The 27,458-nt window shown below is 46.0% G+C and overlaps 1 protein-coding gene across 11 annotated transcripts in view; it reads left to right on the top strand.

Moving 5' to 3' along the window:
- Positions 1-27,458, top strand: part of DNAH9 (dynein axonemal heavy chain 9) — a 399,480-nt gene that overhangs the window by 299,690 nt on the left and 72,332 nt on the right. The window lies entirely within an intron of this gene.

Here is a 27,458-nt window from a genome sequence, read left to right as displayed (position 1 = left end):
ACAGGTGTTTCTGAGCATAGCAAATTCACCCTTTTGTAACAGAATGTTGCATTGTGTAAATATCTCACTAAAAGAATCTTTGTTCAGCTCATGAACTCTTTGTTACCAAATACTACTAAATAGCCATTAGATTGTCCTCTGTGATCATTGTTTGCAGTATTGATTCTACTACAAATTATATGCACGATGTAAACTTTATTAGTGTTTATGTTCCATTACTGTGTGTTGATTTATTAGCTTTTGAGGTTTTGGCAATTGTGGTTACTTGAGGAACAGTTCTCGTACAACCATTTTGTCACAGTCTGCTATAATTAGGTTAATTAGTCATGGCTTCCATACAGCTTATTAGCAGGCTAAACTTTCCTTTCCTTTTATCAGGAAGATTAATGCTGTAATAAATTGTTTCTTCAATAAAGCTTGAATAAAGTATATTTCAGATTCATATTTCAAATTCTAAATAGAATTTAGGCTTCTATTTAATTTTTTTATGGGAACATTGAAAAGTTACTGTGCTAAATGTTGCAGTTGCCAGAGGTTTCAGGCTAAGATAGTTGTGCCAAAGGATATCTGACGTTAATATTTGAGGCCCATTTTGGGCGGGCATAGTGACTTTGAAGAAAACCTTATTAACATATTGGGGGACTTGGTATACAAACAGCCATGTCAGAATTAACTATTATTATTACTTTATTACTAATGCGTGCATACTAATCATGCTGTACAGTTCTATAGCTCACTCCATCCAGTGATCTCAGACAATCATGATTTCATCTTCACAGCTCCCTGTGAACTCGTCCAAGGTTTCACAGACCCATGGACAGAACTCAGGAAGCTTGATCCCTGTTGCCCTCTTTAACCATTGAGCCAACTGGCACTGTACAAAATGGCAGCAGTCTAGGGCTATGCACAGCCCTGTGCACTGTAATACTCAGGTTCCTCATGGCAACATTAAATTAAACAGACTCCTACCTGACTCTGTCTTTGGGGTACTTTGCAGAGGATCATCACCATTTTTCTTCCCTCCCATCACTGAGGCTGTATTTCAATGGAGGAGGGCTGAATGAGAGTCCTTTCCAAACTCATCTACGCCACTTCTTGGAGGCCAGAGATCAAGATCACTTCATGCAGATTTGATGTACTCCCAACCCATCAGACACCGTTCAAAATGTAGTCTAATTGCCCATCTGTTCCCCAGGTACTTCACACAGCCAAAACCTACTGTTCACAATTCTACTTGGAAAAGAGATGTAAAAATAGCACCAGGGGGGTCAGTGGTCATTGTCTCTCATTGATTCTAGAGCAAGTTAGCTTAGTTTATAATAAAAACATGTTTGGGTTTTTTTGTAATTACACATTTCACACTTAGCCTGGGATCCACGAGTCAAACTGAGCACTTTCCTTCTCAAGTATCCGTCTGAGCACTTTCCTTCTCAAAGATGCGTGAGAAGGAAAGTGCCGCGAATACATTGGGCCGTTAATACAAAAGACCTGTGCCGCTAATACACTGAGACGTCCAGTTCCTCCATTGCTTATGGTTGCTTACTAGTTGTTGTACTCCTTCCCAGGCAATGCCAGTCCATTCAGTACCTTCTGTTACTGTCTTCTGCCAGTTCCTCTTTGGCCTTCCTTGCTCTCTCTTTCCTCGCTTTGGTACCCAATTCAATGCTTGCTTAGCATGTCTCTCATCTTCCATATGGTGGAACTTTAATTTGTTGTGGAAAGCTCTGACCAGATGTTGTTCATCCTTCCAAAAATGGTGTTTCTTCTCCTAATCCCATGCGAATATCTTTATCAGAGTCACCTTCCAATGTCATCACATTCCCCTGGTAGCAGAACTCGTCTACCTGTTTGATTTCTTTTCTATCCATGTACAACTTTGCATCTGTTGTCCACTTTCCTACCTACATAATCTTGGTTTTCTCTGCATTTACTTTCAATCCAATTTTTGTTGCTTCCTTTTCTACCTCTGATGTAAAGGCAATCATTCCATTCCATGTCATGTTTAGTAAAGCAATGTCATTGGCAAAGTCAAGGTCATGTAACTCGTTTTGGCTAACACGTTTTACCCTGTCCACTATGTCTTCTGTTGCCAGCTAATGCACAGATAAAAAACCACTCAGTAAGGCCTGTATCTGATCTTAGTGCTCATGTACTTCCATCATATAAGCTCCTTATTACCTTAGTCAGTGTATCTGGTGCCCATAGTTTTTAGCCATATTACACAAGGTCTCTGTGTAGACACAGTTGAACACTTTCTTTAAAGTTGGTTAAGATGGATTTTTGATGATCTTTCAGAGTGAATATCTGTTCACAACATGATCTACCTGGATAGAACCCAGCCTGTTCTTCTCATAATTTTTCATTCACTAACTTCTTCATGCTGTTCAGCATAACAGTAGTGAATACTTTGCCTGGGACTGATAACATTGCAATACTTGTCCAGTTCCTGCATTGAGTAAAATCACCCTTTTTTGGGCAATGCCTTAATGATACCATCTTTCCATTCTTGATGAACATGTTCTACTTGAATTCTGTCAACCCCAGGAGCTTTCTCCTGTTTGAGGCCTTTGATGGCTTGTAGTGAGGCAGAGTAGCCACCCTCCAGTATGGAGGTGGTTAACTCCTCTTGGTGGGCACAACTAACCCCATCCCATCTCCCGCACAGGAAGTGCAGAGGCAGGGCAGGAAATATAAGAGCAGGGCCCTGCAGCTCAGTTGGGGCTGGACTAGGGAAGGAGGTAGATGTCATTCCCAGGGAGCTGAGCCCTTAGCTGAACCCACGATCGACAGTGGAGAGAACAGGCAAACCGTTGGCTCAGGAGACAGAAGACTCTGGGGAGAGACTAGAGGAAGGGCCGCCTGTCTGTGAGACTAAGAGCCAAGTCTCAGTGGTGACAGAGCAGTGCCAGCAGGAGCTGGCAGGAAATAGCCTAGGGAAGCAAGACATTGGTCCAGTTGTGCTGCCAAGACATGAATCAGCAGCCACACGATTCCATGCTAACCCTGTGGCAGGATTGCCCATCACTTCTATGACCCTGGTCTGGGACCCAGTGGAGTAGGGTGGACCCTGGTCTCCCTACCCCTGATTTCTGCCCCCACACATGGCGCTGGCTGTGCACTCACCTTAGGCCAGAAGGCCTTAACCATAGACTGTTGCTGTTTGCCCTGGCCTGGAGGCTGAGGGCTATAGACTGGTTAAGTGCTTAGCCCACGCCCAGGGGGCGAGACCGGGAGGCCCATGCTGACTGGAGGTGTGCCAAATCCTCCTGTGAGAGACCTGAACTGCTATTAGGCCAACTTGCACAATTGCAGGTCAAGACCCCACCCAATGAATTTCCGTGCCAACTTCTTGATGCTGCTGGAAGAGGGTGCTGTCAACCTGAGAGGAAAGAGGGTTACATGGCTGCTTTAATTTCATCAAGTGTTATTGGTTCCTCTTCTATTTCTAACTTAGCATTGGCATTTCTCTCAAATCTGTCCATGATCATTGGCTCTGGACAGTTTAATATAGAATGGAAATGTTTTTTTCCATGTTCTGACTTGTTCTTCATGCATTTTCAACATTTGTCCATGAGATTGCCTGATGGGCATCATCTGCATTAGTCTGGTTCTTTCTTAATGGTCCTTCATTATTCTATAGAGTTTTTTGAAGTCTCTTCTCTGTGCTGCTGCTTCTGCCTCTGCAGCCTTCTCCTGAACCCAGGCATTTCTATCTTGCCTATATCTCTTTATCTCTTTGTCATTTTCTTTGTATCTTGCATCCACCTGTAAGAGTTCTGCCTGTGTCTTGCACTGTTCCTTTTTTTTCTTTCAGAGCTAGCAGCTCCTCAGTTGCTATCTATTTTCCAGATGTAATCCATGCATCTTTCTTCCACCCTCTTTAGTGGCCCACTTCCTTCTCTGCTGTCTCAACTACCGTCGTTTTCCACTTTTTCCTCCCACTTTTCTTCCCACTTCCACTTCTTTCATGTAGGTAAAACCTTCCTGCAACAGAAACTGTTCAGTTAAGTTAAACCAAAACTTGAGGACTGTAGATGCAGAGGGAGCTCATAACCTAAGAATGACAGATCTCAGCAAAAGCCAAATGGATGCTAAGATCTTGAGACATTGAATCCTGATAAGTAAATCGTAACAAGAGCAGGCATATGCAACGTACATACTTTAATATGTAACGTGGCACAGTTTACATGAGAAATGAAAAAAATACCATCTGAATATACTTGGTGTTGGTGAGACGAGATGGGTAGGGAGTGGCAAGATGGTGTCAGATGATGCTATGTTGTTATACTCAGGAGGAGGAATGCATGAAAGAAGTGTAGGAATTATGCAGGATAACATCACATTGAAGACCCTGCTGTTTTGGAAGCCAGTTAACAACAGAATAACAATAGTCAAGTTGCAAACAAATGCAGCAGGTGACATTGAAAAGGACACATTCTACAAGCAGATACAGCAAATATTGACTTATGTGCCTAAATATGACATCAAGTTGATGATAGGTGTGCAACAGCTCCACTGTCTGGGAAGTAGTTATGGGTACAGCAGTGGAAGACATCTGAACTGATAATGGCGAATGGCTCTTGAATCTCTGTGGCACAAACATAGGCGACAGTCTGTTCCAGAACAAGAGGATTCAGAAGCCCACATGGAAATCACCAGACGATGTGACTGTCAACCAAATAGACGATGTGTGTATCTCAGAGGTGGCACCTTCTTTGAGGGATGTCAGAGCCAGCAGAGGAGCAGATGTTGGCTCAGATAATTATCTTTAGTGGCCACATTACAACTTAAACTAAAAAAAGATTACAATGATGAACAAAAAGAGTGTTATAACAGTAAAGGAGTTCAATGACAAAGAAATGCAGATCAGACTCCAGATTGCCCTTAGCAACTGTTAGTGTGTTTTGCAGGACCCGGCTGATGATGAAGTTCTCAGGCATCAGAACTGGTAGTAAAAGTGCTTCAGTCATAGTCCAAATGGTCACAGGCCCTGAAGCCCACTCTGGGCCTGGATCAAGAAGAAAGGGGATTGGAATCTGTAGTGCAGAGTTTATTAGAAAATATCTTTATGTTTGCATGGCTCTGTAGTTAGCTTTAAATATGAATCATCAGGCAAGAAACTTTATTAAGAAGGAGTTAAGAGGCAATGCTAATCTTTCTGCATAAAACATCCTTTTGAAATAATAGGTGGATCTGTCTGACTTGGGTGAAATAAGGGGGAATGGGGCAAAATCAGCCTTGTGGTGAAAAGAAGCTAGCTATAACAGGGTTCAAAAAAGAACTAGATAAGTTCATGGAGAGTAGGTCCATCAATGGCTATTAGCCAGGATGGGCAGGGATGGTGTCCCTAGCCTCTGTTTGCCAGAAGCTGGGAATGAGCGACAGGGGATGGATCACCTGATTATTTGTTCTGTTCATTCCCTCTGGGGCACCTGGCATTGGCCACTGTCAGAAGACAGGATACTGGGCTAGATGGACCTTTGGTCTGACCCAGTATGGCCATTCTTTTGTTCTTCAACTGAATTAGAGAGAGATTAGTATTTCTCTACAACAGCCAAATCATAGGAAACCTCTGATGCACTGTTAATATGGCTTCTTACAATTCGGATTATTCTGTGGCTTAAGATAAAAATGTATAAATGTCCTTCATTTTCATGGTGCAGTGGATCCAAATCAGCTCCTTTTAGAATAACTTGATTGTAGGTCGCAGACCAGAGCCACTCAGGGTATGTATATACTGTAGTAAGAGATGTGATTGCAGTATGTGCATATCTCAGCTAATTTTGTTCCAGCTAACTTGAGTAACAATAGCAGTGAAACCACCCCAGCACAGGCAGCAGTAGGGTACGAGCCAGCCAGGACTCTGGGTATGTACTCTAGGGCTAGCCTGTGCTGTGGCATCTTCACTGTTACTGTTGTTTGAGCTAGTAGATCAAAGCTAGCTCAGGTATGCCTACACGTGCTGCACTCATATCTCTAATTGCAGTGTAGACATACGCTCAGACTGGGGCAGGGTCGTGGAAATTGGCCTCTGTGTGCCCAAGGTGGAGAAATCCCACCTGTGCTGTGTCCACTGCTGCTGCTCCTCAGGTTTTCTGGTGGTGGGAGGGGACAGCTTTAAGTGCTGCCTTGGTCTTCCTGGGTGAAGGTGTTGAATTAGCTCATGCTCCAGCTGCCACAACACCCATTTTGCTCCCATCTCAATTCTTCCCTCTCCCTGTCTTTGTCATCCCCTATTGGACTCTCTGCCACCACCACCCTCTGCTAGGGCTGCAATAAATGTTGTCTGACTCGGACCCCTCCTCTTTTAACCCTTTCTCCCCCTATGCAATCCTGTGCCTGATGACTCTACCCAGGCATTTTTGGTCTTCTTTATGTAGATGCCCATTTTCCAGGTCTGATTTCTTTTGTGATATTTTCTGCAGCCTCTATGCCTTACTGAATGCAAATGCATCCCATAGGATAAGTAAAACGTATTATAATAAGTAAGAATACACCTGGCCGACTAGGATTACTTTTTCATCTCAATCACTCCCATCATCTCTTTCTGAAAAGGAAGAATTTTCATTATGTAGATATGAAAAAGGAACTGAAAGGACATAGTTTAATAAATGTGATGTCAAATAATAAGCCCTAAATACTGAATTCAGCTTTCGAGGAGAAAAGCAGTAGACAAAGTAGCATATTAACTCCATATTTATAATTTTGCAAAATGCAGATGATAAGATTGTGCATGTGGCTTATGAGATAAAATACTGAATCATATATTTTGCATTTAAGAAAACTGCTTTCTTGACAAAGGAACTGAAGACTCTCTTTTGCTTCTCCCTCTGAGTACTTTTTAATCACTTATATTATCCATTCTTCGCAAAGATTCATTTTGACACAAACTGCTGCATATATATAATGCACATTGTGTTCTTTGAACGTCGCCAGGGTCTTTTGATCAAGTGGGTCAGATATAAAAGGCTTACAGCTCATTGGCTACATTGTATGTTCAAAATATTAATGACAGAATATCATAGTCTTAATTAAATCCGTTCCATTTACTCCATTCTAAATATGTAATGGTATTTTTTGGAATATCTTTGATAGAACACTGTAAAGCCCAGTGGCTGAGGCCGGCTAAGGGGCAGACCAGAGCAGTGGTCAGGTGTGCATGGGTGGTCCGGTAGCCGGGCGGTTAATTAGTATCAGATGTGTCCAGTGCAATTTTCAGAGTTCTCACAGGGGTCACTAGGCAGAAGATCCAATCCAAGAGGCCAGGTCAGTGATTTAGGAATGTGAGGTCAGGTGAGGCAGCCAGGCAAGGTGGTCTAGGCAACAGCCAGTAGCTCAGACAGCTTCCTCTTCCTGTTGGGGTCTGTATATATCCATATATCCAATGCGAATGATGTCTGTGCAGCCAAGCGGGGGCCTGGAGTGTGGCTGCTGTGGAGCTGTAAGCCTTTAGCACTAAGGCTGTCGATGAGAGGCAGTGTCTCAATGTGGTGCTGTGGCATGGAGGCCATCTAGAGACACAGCAAGCCTGGGTTCAATACTGGGATCCTCACATCACCCCCATTCCCTTGGGGTGACCTTGGGGGTTCCAAAGGACTGGATTTATCCATGTGGAAGGCTCCAATCTTTTCAGGAGTGTGCACATAATGGTTTTGTTCCCAGAACTGTACCTGTGGCCTGTACCTTTCCCACTCAACAGGTAACATATCTTCCCTCATCATATATGGAAGTCTAGGATCTCTTGGACAAAGTACTACTGTCATCTAGGAGATTGTATGTAGTGTTGTTGTAGCTGTGTTGGTCCCAGAATATTAGAGAGATGAGGTGGGTGAGGTAACAGCTTTAGTGGTGCTGTATATCTCGTAGGACATCATTGATTAGATGCTGAAAGATCACGGGTATGTTAATAAGTCTGAAATGCATCACCAGGTATTTAAAGGGGCCATACCGAGCAGATTCTGACAAGATTGTAAGCCCCTCTGATATCTAACTTGGTGAATACACAGGCTGCTCCTACCTGGCCCAAGAGCTCTGGGATCAGGGTAGAGGGTATTGATTCCATATGGTGATTTTATTTACGGTATGGTAGTCCACACATTGTCTTATGGAGCCATCTTTCTTCTTCAAAAAGTGGACAGGGGCCTTGGCTGGGGACATAGAACACAGGAAAAACCTTTCTCCAGATTCTTATGGATGTAGCCCTTAAGGCCAGCTAATTTGGGTTCTGACATGGAATATATTCGGCTGAATGGAATCTTGGTGTCAGGCTGCAGGCAGTTGGATTCCTGGTGTGGGGGTAGCGTGTCTGCATTTTGTTTTGTGAATACATCTGAAAACTCTTGGTATTTTGAGGGGAATCTGATGGCTGACCCTAAGAGCAAGGAAGCCCACTCTGTTGCCTGAGCATCTCCCCCTGATTCCAAAGCCTGAGCAAGGAATCCAGCCTGAGGTTCCAGTGGTTCAAGCTTGAAAGTCAGGAGGTAGTTGTCTCAGCAAAACTTGGAATGAAATGCCACAGTGTTCTGACGCCAAGAGATATGAGGGTCATGTTTTGCCAACCATGGGATTCTTGAGTATCCAAGGGAAGGGTGGGGACCAGATCAGGTTAAACTGAAGGAGCTGCTGGTGCTCCCCAGCTATCACCTCCAAAACTGTAGTTTCTTGACTGATGGGGCCAGAGGCAAGCAGTGATCCATCGTCCATCTCAACTAAATCAGGAGCAGTCTTAGGCTGTATTGGTAGGCCAAGTATGTGAGGCATGGTAGCGCCCATGAAGTTATTGCCAGCCCGAAAGTCAATCAGGGCCTTCTTGGTGGGACATACCTGTCCAGAATCCCGGAGCTGGCATTTTACAGTGGTAGGTGTGGGATATTTTCAAGATGTCAGGCCAGGCACGTGGAATAGGTTGCTGGAGGAAGCTTTGTGGAGTTTTCCCAGTGTTGCCCAGGCTTGACCCCCTTAACAAGGCTGGGCATGGTCATTTCCCAGAATCATGCAGTTCGGGGACTTGTTAGGACAGACAGACACCATGTGGCTGGTGCCAGCAAAATAAAAATATAAGTTCACATGCTGTTGGCATTCCCGTTTGGAAGGGTCCAGTCAGGCCTATGTTGTATTCACCTGCGTGGGGGAGGGAGCCTTTACAAGGGATGTGGGCAGTGCCTGGATGTGGGATAGAATCCATTTCCTCTCATGTCACTGCTCACTAAATGAGGTGTTGCTTCGGAGGCACAGCTCATTAAATGCATCTTGATCCGCAGGAGGCTCCATGCAGGCAAGCTCGTCTTTCATTTCCTCAATGAGACCAAGATGAAATTGGTGTAGCTGGGCTGGCTCATTCCAAGCCATATCCATCACAGAGTTCTTTTAACAGTACCGTGGGTTTGGGTCCTGAAGGTCAGTGTAGGCCATGGGGCCTCAAAAGACCTTTCCACTTGTAGTTCTGTGATCTGTTCCCTCAGAGTGCAGTTTTCCACCCCAAACTGATCCATTGTGGCCTGTAAGGCTTGGTTTTCCACCTGTAGGCAAGTGTTCTACTCCTGGAGGCTCAGCGTGCCCTGGGGCACCTGTGATGCCATATCTGTGGATTCCATGCCTAGAAGGAGACCAAACTCGTTTGAGCAAATTGTAATGCCTGGTGGCCAAGGTGGGCCAGAGGACAGTCCAGAGCAATAGTCAAGTGTCTGCAGATAGTCTGTTAACCAGGAGGCCAGTTGGTATCAGAGGAGTTCAGGGTTGGAGCAACACTCAGAGTTCTCGCAGGGGTCAGTAGCTGGAAGATCCAATCCAAGGGGCTGAGTCAGTGGATTAGGGAGGCAAGGTGAAAAGTCAGGTCAGGCAAGGCAGTAAGACAAGATGGTCTAGGCAGCAACCAGTGGGAACAGCGTGTTTCTCAGACAGCTTCCACTTCTTGTTGGGGTCTTCGTATAGTTCAGGTAACCTGTGAGAATGCTGTCTGTTGTGGCCAATCAGGGGTTTGGGGGTATAGCAGCTGTGGGCCTTTTACACTAAGGTTTTGCTCTGTGTTGGTCAGGATGTTAGAGTAGGGGCCCAGACAGAGGCAGATGCATCTGGGAGGTGAATGCCTGGCTGCAAGGATGGTGTCGCCAGGAGAGCTTTGGCTTCCTTGACCATGGGATGCTGTTCCGGGAAGAAGACTGCTAAGCAGATAAGGGGTTCATCTATCGAGGAAGGGGAAGAGCATATTTGGATACTGTGGGAGGATTGACTAGGTCCAGAGGCCCCCTGCTGGAGGCCTCATGGCCCTGCCTTTCCCCGCCCCAGAATAAAAGTAGTGAGACGTCCTCCAGGCAGCTTACAGGGGCTGCAGAGGAGTAGCCAATAAAAGAGGCTGCTGGAGAGACCAATCAGGAGCCAGAAAGGCCATATGTAAGACAAGCAGCAGAGCTCGGAGTTTGAGGAGCGAAGACCGAATGGCAGGCAGGCAGGCAGAGCAGAAGGACCATGGACAGCTCCCTGCAGACAGGACTGAAGCCCAGGGAAGGCTGCTGAAGACCCGTTGCCTGGCTGGTGGGAAGAGCAGCGGGACCACGGACAGGTCAATGTGGGCTGGCTGAAGCCCAGAGGGACTGAGCACAGGACCTGGCATGGCCAGCAAGGGTGCCAAGATGTGTCCCACTGGTCTTGTTGAGAATTGAGCCCAGGGAGGCCAGCTGAAAAACCACCATCTGCAGGTACTGAGATGGGCCCTGGCTCATTGGCTGAAGAAGGGAGTGCCTCTGGGAGAAGCCTTAGAGCTAGGGCCCCATACCAGGGCCATGACAAGAACTTGGACTGTATACCCCTGAATGAGGGACAGTGTGTGCAGCTCGGCTGGAGGGCTGAGCTGCTGAAGATCTGCCAAAAGAACATTGGCTGGGGGGGCGTGGCACTTGATGTATGACCAAAAAATAAAAATAGGCTCACACCCAACCAAGAAAAAGGGGACCATCCATGAGAGGTGGGTGCTACCCTGTGAAAAAGAACTGTGTATACAGGCATTGTCGGCCAGAGAAAGGGGGCACTAGCAAGAGTTCGGGTGCTGACCCAGTAACAGATACAGACTGGTTAACTTAGTGAGGAGGGCTTCAAACTAAGTTCAATGGGGGCAGGTGACAAAAGCCCACAGGTAAATCAAAAACATGGAGACCTGGGAGAAGGGTTGGAATCTGGGGGGAGCATGGGCTGTTATAGCAGGGATAAGGGAAAGACCAGAGAGAACATGGCGGGGGTGGGGGATCATTTCAGTATCTTAGATGTCTGTATACTAATGCGAGAAGTATGGGGAATAAGCAGGAAAAACTTGAAATGCTAGTCACTAAACACAACTATGACATAGCTGACATCACAAAAACTTGGTGGGATAATGCACCTGTCTGGAATATTGGTATAGAAGGGTACAGTTTGCTCAGGAGGGAAAGATAGGGAAGAAAGGGAGGAGGTGTTGCCTTATATATCAAAGATGTGTATACATTCGGAATGAGGTTAAGCTGGAAAGAGGAGACAGGCTTGTTGAAAGTCTCTGGTAAGGATAAAAGGGGTAAAAAACAAGGGTGATGTCATAGTAAGAGTCTACTACAGACCACCTAATTAGGAAGAAGATGTGGATGAGGCTTTTTTTTAAAGAACTAACAAAATCACCCAAAGCACAGGACTTGGTGGTGAGGGGGCACTTCAACTACCCCAATGTCTGTTGGGAAAATAACACAGCAGAGCACAGATTATTCAGCAAGTTCTTGGAATGTACTGGAGACAATTTTTTTATTTCAGAAGGTGGAAAAAAGCTACTAGGGGAGAGGCTGTTCTAGATTTGATTTTGACAAATAGGGAGGAACTGGTTGAGAATTTGGGAGTGTAAGGCAACTTGGGTGAAAGTGATCATGAATGATAGAGTTCATGATTCTAAGGAATGGTAGGAGGGAAAACAGCAAGATAAAGATAACGGATTTCAAGAAGGCAAACTTTAGGAAACCCAAGGAGTTGGTAGGTAAGATCTTATGGGAAGCAAGGTTAAGGGGAAAAACAGTTCAAGAGAGTTGGCAGTTTTTCAAAGAGACATTATTAAGGGCACAAGAGCAAATTATCCCACTGCACAGGAAAGATAGGAAGTTTGGCGAGATCGGAAGGATGGTCATTATCTGGCTAATCAGGAAATCGTCAGTGATCTGAAACTCAAAAAAGAGTCCTACAAAAAGTGGAAACTAGGTCAAATTACAAAGGATGAATATAAACAAATAACAAGTATGTAGGGACAAAATTAAAAAGGCCAAGGCACAAACTGAGATTAAACTAGCCAGAAATGTAAAGGTAACAAGAAAACATTCTGCAAATACATTAGAAGCAAGAGAAAGACCAAGGACAGGGTAGGCCCGTTACTCAATGAGGGGTTGGGGAAACTAGCAGAAAATGTGGAAATGGCAAAAGTGCTAAATGACTTTTTTGTTTCAGTTTTCACCAGAAAGGTTAGTGGTGATTGAACATCTAACTGAATGCCAGTGAAAATGAGGTAGGATCAGAAGCTAAAATAGGGAAAGAATAAGTTAAAAAATTACTTAGGCAAGTTAGATGTCTTCAAGTCACCAGGGCTTAATAAAATACATCCTACAATACTCAAGGAGCTGACTGAGCAGATATCTGAGCCAGTAGTGATTATCTTAGAAAAGTCATGGAAGACGGAGATTCCAGCGGACTGGAAAATGGCAAATATAGTGCCAATCAATAAAAAGGGAAATAAGGAGGACCTGGGGAATTACAGACCAGACAGCTTAACTTCAGTACCTGGAAAGATACTGGAGCAAATAATTAAGCAATCAATTTGCAGACACCTAGACGATAATAAGGTGATAAGTAACAGTCAGCATGGATTTGTCAAGAACAAATCATGTCAAACCAACCTGAGAGCTTTCTTTGAGAGGATAACAAGTCTTATGGCTGGGGGTGGGGGTGAGAAGTGGTAGATGTTGTGTATCTTTACTTTAGTAAGGCTTTTGATACTGTCTCTCATGACCTCCTCATAAACAAACTAGGGGAATACAACCTAGGTGGAGCTACTATAAGGTGGATTCATAACTGGTTGGAAAACTGTCCCAAGAGAGTGGTTATTAGTGGTTCACATTCAACCTGGAAGGCCATATTGAGTGTGGTCCCACAGGGATCAGTTCTATATCTTCATTAATGATTTAGAAAATTGCAGAGAGAGTACACTTTTAAAGTTTGTAGATGATTCCAAGCTGAGAGGGGTTGCAAGTGAGAGGATAGGATTAAAATTCAAAATGATCTGGACAAACTGGGGAAATGGTCTGAAGTAAATAGGATGCAATTCAGTGCACAAGAGAAAATAAGAACAAATGCAAAGTATTCCACTTAGGAAGCCACAATCAGTTGCACACATAAAAATGGGAAATGACTGCCTAGGAAGTAGTACTGCGGAAAGGGATCTGCGGGTCATAGTGGATCACAAGCTAAATAAGACTGAACCGTGTAATACTATTGCAAAAAAAGCAAACCTCATTCTGGGATGTATTAGCAGGCTGTAAGCAAGACATGAGAAGTAATTCTTCTGCTCTACTCCACACTGATATGGTCTCAACTGGAATATTGTGTCCAGTTCTGGGCATCACCTTTCAGGAAAGATGTGGACAAATTGGAGAAAGTCCAGAGGAGAGCAACAAAAATGATGAAAGGTCAAGAAAATATAATCTGAGGGAAGATTGAAAAAAATGGATTTGTTTAGTCTGGAGAAGAGAAGATTGAGGGGGGACATAACAGTTTTCAAGTACATAAAAAGTTGTTACAAGGAGAAAAATTGTTCTCGTTAACATCTGAGGATAGAACAAGAAGCAATGGGCTTAAATTGCAGGAAGGGCGGTTGAGGTTGGACACTAGGAAAAACTTTGCAACTGTCAGGGTGGTTAAGCACTGTAATAAATTGCCTAGGGAGGTTGTGGAATCTCCATCACTGGAGATTTTTAAAAGCAGGTTAGACAAACACTTGTCAGGGATGGTCTAGATACTACTTAGTCCTCCCATGAGTGCACAGGACTGGACTTGATGACCTCTCGAGGTCCCTTCCAGTGCTATGATTCTGTAATTCTATGGCTGATGGTTCAGTGCACCGTTGTGGCCAAGGATGCAATCTAGAGACCCCATGGGCCTGGGTTCAAAAGCAGTGTCCAGGCAAACACACAGATTACAACTCTCCCACATGTATTTATCTGCGCTCATCTGAAACTTTCCTAAGGGCATAAGAATGGGCCATTGGTACGACCCAGTGCAGCCAGTTAATCCACTTGCCTTCTACAATGGCCACTGCTAGATGTTTCAGAGGGAATGAATATAATGGTGAATTTCAAGTAATCAATCCACTATTGCCCAGTCTCAGCTTCGGGCAATTGGAGGTTTAAGGACAGCTGGACCATGTGATTGTGTACCTTACCATCTTGGCTAATAGCCATTGATGGACCTATCCTCACTGAAATGTTCTGTGCTGCATGGGAACACTTAGTTATTCATTTTAACCTGTTAGCTGAAATAATTTTTATATCTGATTGAACTCTTCCTATTGGCAGACTGACACTGGTCTCCATCTTAAGGTTTGCTGCTGGGCAGATCAGAGATGAACCTCTGAAGTGGTGACTTCTCACCTGGGTGGCAGCAGAGAAATGTGGCTTCTCCAGGTGCTTCCATGCCTCTTACAATGATTCCTGCAGCCTTTGTGCTTCAATAACTCTCCAAACAAGGACATAACCTGCCAGAGTGTGGGGGGTTATTTCTAACCCACTGTCACAAATATGGATTCTACTGTCTTGAGATTTGTTGAAGCAAAGGTCATGTCCATTCTCTAGAAATGTTAATCCACCCTCTATCTGGAGGGAATGGTGCAAAACTGTCACAGAATACACAGGTGCACCAGATTGTAGGGTTTGGGGGGGTTTTGGGTGTGGGGGGGCAGATTAATCTAATTTCCTAAGGTTTTAAAATAATAAATACAAATTCCATCATGTGCAGCTGTAACAACTCTCCAGAGTAGGCCTCAGCAGTGTTTAAATCTAGGGTCTATAGCACACACCTCTACCACTTGAGGTAAAGACATTACAGAATCAGCTGGCATATGCAGGAGTAGCCCCATTTTACAGGCAGCATACTCAAGCACGTGGATGTGGTGGCTTCTTTCTGAAAAGCAATGTGGCTAGGAGACTTAGGGTATGTCTACACTACGAAATTAGGTCGAATTTATGGATGTCGGTTTTTTAGAAATCATTTTTATATTGTCGATTGTGTGTGTCCCCACACAAAATGCTCTAAGTGCATTAACACGGCGGAGTGCTTCCACAGTACCGAGGCTAGCGTCGACTTCCAGAGCGTTGCACTGTGGGTAGCTATCCCACAGTTCCCGCAATCTCCGCTGCCCATTGGAATTCTGAGTTGAGATCTCAATGCCTAATGGGGCAAAAACATTGTCGCGGGTGGTTCTGGGTACATGTCGTCAGGCCCTCCCTTCCTCCGTGAAAACAACGGCAGGCAATCGTTTCGTGCCTTTTTTCCTGGGTTACCTGTGCAGACGCCATACCACAGCAAGCATGGAGCTCGCTCAGATCACTTTTGCAATTAGGAGCACATTAAACACCACGTGCATTATCCAGCAGTACTGCCAAAGCGAAACCGGGCGAGTAGGCAACATCAGCGCGGTGACGAGAGTGATGAGGACATGGACACAGACTTCTCTCAAAGCACGGTCCCAGGCACTGTGGGTATCATGGTGCTAATGGGGCAGGTTCATGCCGTGGAATGCCGATTCTGGGCCCAGGAAACAAGCACAGGCTGGTGGGACCGCATAGTGTTGCAGGTCTGGGATGATTCCCAGTGGCTGCGAAACTTTCGCAAGCATAAGTGCACTTTCATGGAAATTTGTGACTTGCTTTCCCCTGCCCTGAAGCTCCAGAATATCAAGATGAGAGCAGCCCTCACAGTTGAGAAGTGAGTGGCAATAGCCCTGTGGAAGCTTGCAACACCAGACAGCTACCGGTCAGTCGGGAATCAATTTGGAGTGGGCAAAACTACTGTGGGGGCTGCTGTGATGCAAGTAGCCAACGCAATCAAAGATCTGCTGATATCAAAGGTAGTGAATCTGGGAAATGTGCAGGTCATAGTGGATGGCTTTGCTGCAATGGGATTCCCTAACTGTGATGGGGCCATAGACAGAACCCATATCCCTATCTTGGCACCGGAGCACCAGGCTGGCGAGTACATAAACCGCAAGGGGTACTTTTCAATAGTGCTGCAAGCACTGGTGGATCACAAGGGACATTTCACCAACATCAACGTGGGATGGCCTGGAAAGGTACATGACGCTTGCATCTTCAGGAACTCTGGTCTGTTTCAAAGGCTGCAGGAAGGGACTTTCTTCCCAGATCAGAAAGGTTTCAGAGTAACAGCCGTGTTAGTCTGTATTCGCAAAAAGAAAAGGAGTACTTGTGGCACCTTAGAGACTAACCAATTTATTTGAGCATAAGCTTTTATGAGCTACAGCTCACTTGTAGCTCACGAAAGCTTATGCTCAAATAAATTGGTTAGTCTCTAAGGTGCCACAAGTACTCCTTTTCTTTTTTCCAGATCAGAAAATAACCGTTGGGGATGTTGAAATGCCTATGGTTATCCTTGAGGACCCAGCCTACCCCTTAATGCCCTGGCTTTAAGACACCAGGGTGATTAGAAGAGCACAGCAGGGCGTGGTGCGCATCAGAGAAGCTTTGAAAACCAGTTTCATGACTGGTCAGGCTACGGTGTGACAGTTCTGTTTGTTTCTCCTTGATGAAACCCCCCCCCCCTTGATTCACTCTACTTCCCTGTAAGCTAACCACCCTCCCCTCCCCTCACCCCTTCGGTCACCGCTTGCAGAGGCAATAAAGTCATTGTTGCTTCACATTCATGCATTCTTTATTAATTCATCACACAAATAGGTGGATAACTGCCAAGGTAGCCCAGGAGGGGTGGTGGAGGAGGGAAGGACAAGGCCACACAACACTTTAAAACTTTAAAACTTATTGAATGCCAGCCTTCTGTTGCTTGGGCAATCCTCTGGGGTGGAGTTGCTGGGTGGCCGGAGGCCTCCCCACCGCATTTTTGGGCATCTGGGTGAGGAGGCTATGGAACTTGGGGAGGAGGGCAGTTGTTTACACAGGGGCTGTAGCAGGGGTCTGTACTCCAGCTGCCTTTCCTGCAGCTCAGCCATACACTGGAGCATATTAGTTTGATCCTCCAGCAGCCTCAGCATTGTATCCTGCCTCCTCTCATCACGCTGCTGCCACCTATCATCTTCAGCCCGCCTCTTACTCTCTTCAGCCCGCCACCTCTCCTCGCATTCATTTTGTGCTTTCCTGCACTCTGACATTGTCTGCCTCCATGCATTCATCTGGGCTCTGCCCGTGTGGGAGGACAGCATGAGGTCAGAGAACATTTCATCGTGCGTGCGTTTTTTTTTTGCCTTCTAATCTTCGCTAGCCTCTGGGAAGGAGAAGATCCTGTGATCCTTGAAACACATGCAGCTGGTGGAGGAAAAAAAAAGGGACAGTGGTATTTAAAAAGACACATTTTATAGAACAATGGGTACACTCTTTCACGGTAAACCTTGCTGTTTACATTACATACATAGCACATGTGCTTTCGTTACAAGGTTGCATTTTGCCTCCCCCCACTGTGTGGCTAACCACTTTCCCCTCCCCCCACTACGTGGCTAACGGCAGGGAACATTTCTGTTCAGCCACAGGCAAAGAGCCCAGCAGGAACGGGCACCTCTGAATGTCCCCTTCAGAAAAGCACCCTATTTCAACCAGGTGACCACGAATGATATCACTCTCCTGAGGATAACACAGAGAGATAAAGAATGGATGATGTTTGAACGCCAGCAAACATATGCTGCAATACTTCATTCTGCAATGATTCCCGACTACATGCTACTGGCCTGGAGTCGTAAAGTGTCCTACCATGGTGGACGGAGTAAGGCTGCTCTCCTCAGAAACCTTTTGCAAAGGCTGTGGGAGGACATCCAGGAGAGCTTTATGTAAATGTCCCTGGAGGATTTCCGCTCCATCCCCAGACACGTTAACAGACTTTTCCAGTAGCTGTACTGGCTGCGAATGCCAAGGCAAATTAATCATTAAACAGGAAATGAGATTCAAAAGTTCACGGGCCTTTTCCTGTCTAGCTGGCCAGTGCATCTGAGTTGAGAGTGCTGTCCAGAGCGGTCACAATGGAGCACTCTGGGATGGCTCCCGAAGGCCAATACCATCGAATTGCATCCACACTACCCCAAATTCGACCCAGCAAGGCCGATTTCAGCGCTAATCCCCTTGTCGGGGGTGGAGTAAAGAAATCGATTTTAAGAGCCCTTTAAGTTGAAAAAAAGGGCTTCGTCGTGTGGACAGGTGCAGGGTTAAGTCAATTTAACGCTGCTAAATTCGACCTCAACTCCTAGTGTAGACCAGGGCTTAGATTTGGGTCTGCCATGTTAGAGACCTTGCTTTTATTTTGACTTCTGCCAGAAATGAGCTAGTAGAGCCCCTCAGTTACTCCATCTGTAAAAGAGAGTGGCTTATATTTGCCTCATTTGTCAGGTAGGAGAATGAAGCCTTGCTCTGCATTCAGAGTTGCGAAGTGCACAAAATGATTAACAGTGGTCAAGAGAAGTGAGACGGGAACTCATAGTCTTCTAGCCCAGTATGTCACCCCTTAGGCCAAAGGATATTTCGATAGGGGAAGGAGAAACAAACCATTTTGTCTATGTCCCATCCAAATGTTCAGTTCTGTGGGGCTGCTTTAGAACGATACAAAAGGATTAGGGGGGCTTGGGCACATGCTCAGTGTAGATGGAATGGTCAGAGATTTTAGGAGCAGTCTTCTAACAGGTTCTACTGCGCATGTACAAATGGTGATTTTCTGTAATTTATAACTTGGCCAAATCTGGATGGATTTTAAGAAACACAGCAAAATTCACCTCCCTGCCCTCAGCACTATCCCCCAGCCAAGTTGCAAGTTCCTGCTCCAAACCCTTGTAGTGCTAGAGCTCTTCCAAAAAAAAAAAAAAAGTTTGGAAAATACGTTTACAGTGGCAAAACAACCTAATTTTCCTAGCCTTATGTCAAAAACAGCTCAAACATTTCAGTTTAAATTAAAAAAAATATATCTGCCAAAGCATGAAAAATTTCAGACCAACTAATTAAAGTTTGGTAAAGTTAAAAGCAATTGAAAACAGGTTATAACGTGAAGTATTAGGTAACCTTGCAAATAGGGTCCAGTTTACCATCTTCTCAATAAATGGTCTTTTATTCTCGATTCCCATAGAGACTGTTGAAATCACAAAATGAATAGAGAAAGCCCAGTCAGATTCTGTACCTCACCACTGTAGAATATATTGCAACATTTTTATAGAAGCCATTCCCATTTTGTTGTGACCATGCCTGTGTGGTACTTGGAATCAGTTCTATATTTTAATCAAGTATCATTATTTGAATTTTGAGTTATACGATAAATATGTTTGTAATTGTAATTGGCTTCATTATTATATAAAGATTAATATAAATGTTAATGAAATTACCTGGCAGGATGAGTATGATCTGTTCAGTGGGTTATGGACCCAAAGTCCTTCAGGAGGGGTTATAGATCCACATGATATCCATAAGTGCAGATTCTACAGTATGATCTTCAATTTACATGACAAGTTTGTACTAAGCCATTTAGCGAGACAGCTCCTAATTGGCAATTCACAGGAAAAGACTCAAGTGCACATGTTATTTCAGCTAAGCTTGGTAATAATTTTGCTAACCAGATCTCTCTGCTCCAGTCTGTGTATGGGGCGGGGGAGGGCAGGTGGGGAGGGAGCTGAGATATTTGGCTTAACACACCAAGCTGGGGCCAAGATTTGTCCCTTTTTGGATATCTGCTCTTATAAACATGAAAGACAGGCAGAGCTGGAGAGCCGCACTTTTAGAAGGACGGCAAACTCTAGAAGGATCAAAAGTTCCATGGAGATTCTGTTTGCAGTCCTTCAGAAGGTTAACATATCCCAGGTTCTAGAGCTCTGTGCTATCAGCTCAAGATTGGCATTCATCCCAAGTGTAATTGGGTCACCTGCTGTACAAGCTCCCCCTCACGACCTTGGATGGCTCTATGGTGCTCTGCCTTAATTTCACCTTCTGTTCAGGGCACTTTAGTCACTCCATACAGTCGAAACATTCAAAGCATTCCCCTTGTGGGGTCCAAATTGTTAAATCTTGCAGTCTTTCAAAATAAAACTCAAACAACAGAGTCTTCACCCCAGTCCCAAGCTGGGCCCGGGCCCCTCCTTCCTGACGATCTGTCTTCCTGCTCTTCCAGCAGTAACTCCCCAGCCTCCTTTCCTAGAGCTAAGCCTTCTGGTCCTGGAGAGGACCCAAGGCCTTGTCTGCCTTCTTCAACAGCCTCCTTTCTCTTTGTGCCTTTTCTCCTGCTCACGCAGGGCCTTGCAGAAGAACTCACTTTCTGCAGTGTCTGCAGACATCTGCTAACACACACCTTTTCTCTCTAGGCCTCTTCCTTATCTACCTTAGACCTGATTCAGCCACCTGACCCATCTGTCACATGACATCATTCATTGTTATGTATCCTCCCCATCTGGGGAGAAGAGCTAAACTTGTCACAAGTGGGTCTGAGGAGCAACTCCCCTTAAGGGGCCAGAAACCTTGTGACACCAAAGTATGGACACTGGACAAATAGCAGATTGTATGTTATGAAGGTGGTTGTCACAGCCACAGAGTGTTAAGAATGAGCAGTTTTGCTCTTGAAGCAAGAATTCAACTTTGTTCTATATGAAAAATACAGCATATCCTCAAATATACACTTTCTCCCCCCTCACCCTCCAAAGCAGGGGAAGTGGCACAGAATCACCTCACCCACAGGAACGGCAGGAGGGGGCCTCTTCAGTACTTACCCCAGCAGCTGGAGTGTAACTGCTTGGGAGGGTACATGGGCAGGGTCTGCCACATACAGAGTCCTCTTCAGGGGAGGTGTTGGCAGGGCAGCCGGTCATTTGGGGTGGCACCATTCTTGCCTTTCTGAGCTATAGTTTCAGGTAGTCTGCAGACTCAGACAGATACCCCTGAACTGATTACACTCAGGGCATGTTTTTAGGATTTCAGGATTTTCTTTTCAACCATGAGAACTAGTGACTCTCTTTAAAATACAACCCCAGAGTCGGATGTAATCACATGACTCCAGGGAGTGGGGCCTGAGAGGTGGGCCTATAATGGCTGTGCCTTAATCCCATTCTGGAGTTAAGGGTAAATTTAAAAGCAATCCAGACATTTAGATGATGGAAATACAAAGTTCACACACACTACCACACCCTTAACTCTGCCCATGAGAGACACCATGCAATGACCATATGATGGCAACATTGTGGTCCCAGGTCAGGTGATTTTTTATGGATAATTTTTCATTCTTGACCTTTTTTATTCAATGGAGATATCCACACAAATATACTAACCACCTCAATCCTGGAGTCCTTACTTCCTAACTCCTTACTCAGGCTTCTCTGGGTGTTTCATGATGCGGTCCATCACTCCTAGAACACCTACGGCTGGCCAGCTAAAATGGCAGCAGATGGTAGCCCAGAAAGGGGGTGCGCATGAGCTGAAGGAGGTGTTTGTACAGGGTCACATAAATTAATGGTGCTATGCACACTTGAATCCCAATATAACAGTAATAACTTAGTCAAGGGGAGAAAGTGGCGAAGGCTTTGAAGGAAGATGGGGGCATAAGGTGCAGTGAGCTTGTCAGCCTCTGTAAAAGTAACGAGGATGATTAAAATGTACCGCTTGTGTTGACTGCTGATTGAAGTTTGACAAACGCATCATGTCTTTATTTTTACCTTCATTAGTTTTGTACTCCTGAGCTGAATAATTCAGGTAGTGCAGCTAAACAAAAACAATACCTCCGGCAAATGAATAATACAAAACAAAACCTAGTCTGAGAAGATGGAAAATAATCCATCATTCTCTAATCCATCTAGTTAACATTATTCAAATGGAATAGTTCATTTGCCAATGTGTCAGCTTCCAGCATGACCCAATTTATCAATCTCAGTTGGACATAGGCATGGCTTTACCATCCTCCGTGGAGCGGTGTATCTTGAGCTGTGAGGATGCTGGCTTCCCTGAGGAGCCATGAGCAAACCCACAGCAAATGGATGTAACCCTTCTGCCAGGCCAAGTTGATAGCAGCAAGGGCCGGGTTCAATACACAGGGGTTCCCTCTCATTAAAGCAAATGCAAAACTGGCTCGAGCCCCCACCCAGTGACCTGGGAAAATCTTACACACCCCCTGGGCGCCTCAAGGAGGCAATACTTCCCCTCTCGCAAGCACAGAGTCTTGGTGTAGTAGAGAATCTTTAATAACATGAGGCAAACAACATCAGCATTAAATTGGGGAAACACCACAACTAGTGTTCATTAACCAAACCATGAACACTGACCCACCCCAGAAAATTTGGGCCACATCCTTTCCCTCAGGCTCTTGAGTCCCAGAACCCAAACGTCTCTTGAGTCCAGCAATCCACTAATCGCCCAAAGTCCAAAAAAAGTCCAGCCCCGGAGTTCAAAAGTTCACCTGCAGAGTGTTACTCCCCAATCTGGCTAAAATGTGCCTGGGTGTGGGGGAAAGAGGTAAGGGGCACCTTACGTGTCCTGAAGCTGACTGCCCCACAGGGCTCTGCTCCGCTCCACCACGACCGGCTCCGCTCTGCACAGCTCACCGTCTCACGACCGGCTCCGCTCAGCTCGCCGTCTCACGAACACACCGCTGTCTCACGACCGGCTCCAGACAGCTCGCCGTCTCACGAACACACCGCTGTCTCACGACCGGCTCCGCTCAGCTCGCTGTCTCACGAACACACCGCTGTCTCACGACCGGCTCCGCTCAGCTCGCCGTCTCACGAACACACTGCTGTCTCACGACCGGCTCCGCTCAGCTCGCCGTCTCACGAACACACTGCTGTCTCACGACCGGCTCCACTGCACACTAGAACTTCCGGCTCCCCCCTACTTGACACAGTGCTCAGTGATTTCAGCTCTCAGTGATTTCAGCTCATAGTAGTGGGAGCCTTAGTGCTGGTGCACTATAAGGCTGAAGTGAATTCAGCACAATACCTGTAACAAAACTCTTAATAGACCCAAAATTAGCTCTGACATTCCACAGTGGAGAGAGACAGAGGTGCAATTGGTGCTTCAGGCCCTCACAAAAGGGGCCTACACCACCAGGCACTAATACCTGTCTCAAGTCTCTCTCAATTCACAGAGTTTTGGAACCCATGTCCCTTGCCTAGTGAGTGCTACTCAGTTGATGGTGAGTCCTCCATCATAACAAAAAGGCCAAGTACAGTTCCAAGCACAGTTCCCATAATCAGGGTACTAACAATTTATTCTTCCCGCCCCAATAACAGAGACACTGGGGATCCCACAGCAGCCAAAGTGACGATTTGGGCAGTTATGGCCTCATTCTAGGCAGGGTGGGTGTGCCTATGCAAATGAGATCAGCCCCTGAAGTTCTTTTCCACAACTTGCCACACCTCACCACCAGATGTCAGGGTGGAGCCCACCCTGTCTCTGCTTACATCCTCCCCCCAGCCGAGAATTTGGCGTCCCGACAAATCATACTCCCTTTATACCAACTCATTGATTTCCTCCAAAAGGCCTCAGAAAGCCCACTTTGGCTTCCACAATCCTGTGTGCTAAATGTATTGGCTCCTCACTAGTCACCCCAGGTGCATCATAAGTTAACCGTTTTACTGGTCTTATCACCCTGTCTCGTCTATTGAGAATCTCTGTTGCTGAGGTAAGGGGAACGTCCTCTTGATTGATGGATGGAGAGGCTTCCTTTGAGGGTCTCTTGGCTACTGGCGTAGGCCCCTGCACTCCTAGTTCTAACGCGGGAGGGTCCAAGGTGCCCAGGACATCCTCTACCTGAGTGTCTCCACTGGCCAATAACCTGTGTGTGTCATCACACGGGGGTCTCATCAGCGGCACAGGGGTGTCAGAAAGGGGCCTAAATAATTCCGCCATAGGGTTTAGGGTGGAAAAGGGAGAACTCTCATTCGGTTCAGCTGGTCGAGACTGAAATCTTGTCTCCATCCCAGGATACACCAGGGTTGTGTCTTCCTCCTCAGACTCACTCTCAGATGTGCAGAATAGGGGTAAGTTAGCTGCAGGAGGCTCACTGTCTGTGTTGGATGGCAGCTTTGGTCTAGCACTTCTGTTCTGCCCGGCTGCCCTGTCATGGCCCATCTCATAAGGGGTGCTTACCAATTCCCCCACAGGGAGCAAAAGGTTTCTATGCACCGTCTTTATTTGCCCTGGACTGTCTTCAGGTTTGATCTTGTAGACCGGCAGATCTCCCAGCTTTTCCATCACCAGGTAAGGTATTGCCTTCCATCTGTCAGCTATCTTGTGTTTGCCAGCGATACCCAAATTTCGCAGCAGGACTCTGTCCCCCGGCTGGAGCTCCTGCGAACGCACTCTAGCATCATATCGATGTTTGTTGCGGTCTGCGTTCTTCCGAGCCGCAGCGGTAGCCAAGCGATAAGCATCCTGCAGCCTCTCTCTTAGTCGGGATACGTATTGCTGATGAGTTTCATAGCTATCTCCATCCTCTGATACACCAAAGCACAAGTCTATGGGTAATCTTGGTTCTCGCCCAAACATCAAAAGATATGGGGTGACTCCCGTAGCATCGTTCTTTGTGGCATTGTAGGCATGCACCAGAAATGCGACATGCTGGCTCCAGGTTGCCTTCTGCTCTGGTCGCAAAGTTCCCAACATATCTAATAGGGTTCGGTTGAACCTCTCTGGCTGGGGATCACCTTGGGGGTGATAAGGCGTTGTCCTAGACTTTTTAATTCCTGCTATCTTCAGCACCTCCTTCAGAAGGTGACTCTCAAAATCCCGCCCCTGATCAGAGTGTATCCGAGCCGGGAATCCATAGACTGAGAAATATTTGTCCCACAATACTCGAGCGACGGTGGTGGCCCTCTGATCACGTGTGGGATATGCCTGTGCATACCGTGTAAAATGGTCAGTCACTACTAGAATGTTCCCAACATTCCTCTTGTCTACCTCTACAGACAAGAAATCAATGCATACCAACTCCAAAGGTTTGTTGCTGGTGATGTTCTTCAGATATGCAGCCCTCGTGGGCAGAGTTTTCCTTTGAACACATCGAGCACAAGTCTCACATTTCCTGCGAACATCTTCAGCCATTCGGGGCCAATAGAACCTACTACGAATAAGTTCCAGAGTCCTCTCCATCCCTAAATGCCCAAAGTCATCATGCAGGGCCCTCATGGCCAGGGCTCTGTACCTTTTTGGCAGTACTAGTTGTGCTCGTTGCTTTTGTAAAGAGTCGGTGGTCATTCGGTGTAGCACTCCCTGAATCAGTTTTAATTTGGTCCATTCTCTCAATAGTAGTTTACCCTCCGGGTTAGGTGGGACAACTGCAGCTGGGCTTCGCCCCTCCCTTTTGGCAAGTAGTGTATCACGAATGTCAATATCTTGCCGCTGGGCTTCTTGCCAGTCAGCCGCATTGAGCATGGGCAAAGGAGATTGGTCCAATGCAATATAGTTCACTGAGGCAGAAGGCATGCATTCAGGGGGCAGGCCCAAAGCTTCTGCAATACATCCCTGAAGGCTCTCACAGGCCTCTGGCTCTCGACGACTCACACTGCAAATAGCTCTCACTCCATCTGTAGGTATCACAGCAACTTCTGGAGCCTGCGGACGCCTGGACAATGCATCTGCATCTACATTGCTTCTCCCTGATCGGTACTGAATGCTAAACTCATAGCTAGCCAAGGCGGCCACCCATCTCTGCCCTGTAGCATCCAGCTTAGCACTTGTTAACACATAGGTCAGTGGATTGTTGTCTGTCCACACCTGGAACTGAGCACCATACAAGTAGTCTCGAAATTTCTCAGTGATGGCCCATTTCAAGGCCAAGAATTCCAGCTTGTGGGTGGGATAACGAGTTTCACTATCAGACAATCCTCGGCTGGCAAAGGCTACAGGTTTATGTTTGCCTTCCACTTCCTGGTACAGGACTGCTCCCAGACCCTCCAAACTGGCATCAGTATGCAGGATAAATGGTTTGCTTGGGTCAGCAAAAACTAGGACTGGAGCATGAGTTAGGCCAGTAATGATTTCTCGAAAAGCCCTTTCACATCTCTCATCCCACCGTGGCCCAAATGGTGCAAAGGGGCCATAGTTTCTCTGCACAGGAGGCTTTGGGAACCTCCCCTTATTCCTGGTCTTAGATTTGTTCTTGCTGGACTGATGTCCCCTGGTAAGATCATTCAGAGGCTTTACAATCGTAGCATAGTTTTTCACAAACCTGCGGTAGTAGCCACTAAATCCAAGAAAGGTCTTGAGTTCTCTATAGTTACTTGGACGTGGCCATGTAGTGAGTGCTTCTATTTTATCAGGATCAGTACTCACACCCTCTTGGGATACGATGTGACCCACATACTTCACTGAGGTTCTGCAGAACTGGCATTTGTCAATTGAAAGCTTCAGACCATAATCCTCCAACCTATCAAGCACTTTAAGAAGTCTTTCTTCATGCTCCTCTAAGGTTCTTCCAAACACAATCAGGTCATCCAAATAAACTAACACTTGCAGTAAATTCATGTCTCCCACAACTCTCTCCATGAGACGTTGAAAGGTGGCAGGTGCTCCAGAAATCCCTTGGGGCATGCGTTCGAACTGATAAAACCCTAATGGGCAGATGAAGGCGGTCTTCTCCTTATCTTCTTCTCCCAGAGGGATCTGGTAGTACCCACTTCGAAGATCCAACACAGAGAACCACTGGCTTCCCAGCAGACAGTCTAAGGCATCTTGCACTCGAGGCATAGTGTACTGGTCGACCACAGTACGGCTGTTTAGGGTGCGGTAGTCAATACACATCCGGATTTTCCCATTCTTTTTACGGACTACCACAATGGGCGAGGCGTATGGGCTGCGGGACTCTGTAATGATGCCATTCGCAGCCAGCTCCTGAAGATGATGTCGCACATCTTCCATCTCAGAGAGAGCAATCTTCCTAGATCTCTCCCTAAAAGGTCGAGAGTCATGTAGTCTGATATTGTGTTCTACTCCTTTTGCACATCCCACATCCCACTCATGCAGTGAGAACACCTTGGATCTTTCACAAAGTTTCTTCCTCAGGCGATCTTTCCACTCCTCGGACACTGGTGAATCTCCAAAGTCAAACTTTGCTGGGTCTATCGTCGGAACTTGCGTTTCACACTGGGGGGTTACAATTGACTCGGGTTCAAAGAGGTCTGCTATCTTTTGTCCTCGCCTCACAAAAATATCACGACTTGTCCCATTAGCAATCAGTATAGTCACCTCTTCCTGGGCTTCAGCAGGTAGGGTTATGAC

This window comes from Lepidochelys kempii, chromosome 14 (genome assembly GCF_965140265.1).
Source record: "Lepidochelys kempii isolate rLepKem1 chromosome 14, rLepKem1.hap2, whole genome shotgun sequence".
Lineage (NCBI taxonomy): Eukaryota > Metazoa > Chordata > Testudines > Cheloniidae > Lepidochelys > Lepidochelys kempii.
This window is presented reverse-complemented; position numbering and strand designations above follow the sequence as displayed.